Genomic DNA, 554 nt, shown 5'->3' with positions numbered 1-554 from the left:
GGCCATGCCCAAGATGTGCAGTGATGGCACAGCCGTGCCAGCCCCAACATCTCCACAGGCTGGGTTTAGCCACGATCATTGAACCCCCCATTCCTCCACAGTCCCTAGAAAACACAACGTTTTTCATGTAAACGGCACTTAAGCTCAAGGAGCAGTTTCTTTGCCTGACACTGAAATTCCCACAGAAAATTGCTGGGGGGAGAGGGCTCACCCCTGCCTTCACCCCAGGGCTGCTCCCAGCCCCGGATGGGGAACGCTGGCCAAAACACACACACGGAGTCAGTCGTAAGAAAAATAAACGCCGAGCCCAGAACATCCCTGTGCTCCTGCACACAGCCTGGCAGGCGAAGCTGAATGCTTCCCTGCCTCGGCACCGCGGGTGGTGGGGGGCGAGGGCAGGGCACAGGGAGCAGAAAAGGGCCTCGCAAAGAGAAAACAAAAACACACAAAGAAGACATAAAGAAAGACCGAAAGAAAGAAAGAAAGAAAGAAAGAAAGAAAGAAAGAAAGAAAGAAAGAAAGAAAGAAAGAAAGAAAGAAAGAAAGAAAAAAAA

Source organism: Corvus brachyrhynchos, unplaced genomic scaffold (genome assembly GCF_000691975.1).
Source record: "Corvus brachyrhynchos isolate BGI_N302 unplaced genomic scaffold, ASM69197v1 scaffold10, whole genome shotgun sequence".
In the NCBI taxonomy this organism is placed as follows: domain Eukaryota; kingdom Metazoa; phylum Chordata; class Aves; order Passeriformes; family Corvidae; genus Corvus; species Corvus brachyrhynchos.
This window is presented reverse-complemented; position numbering follows the sequence as displayed.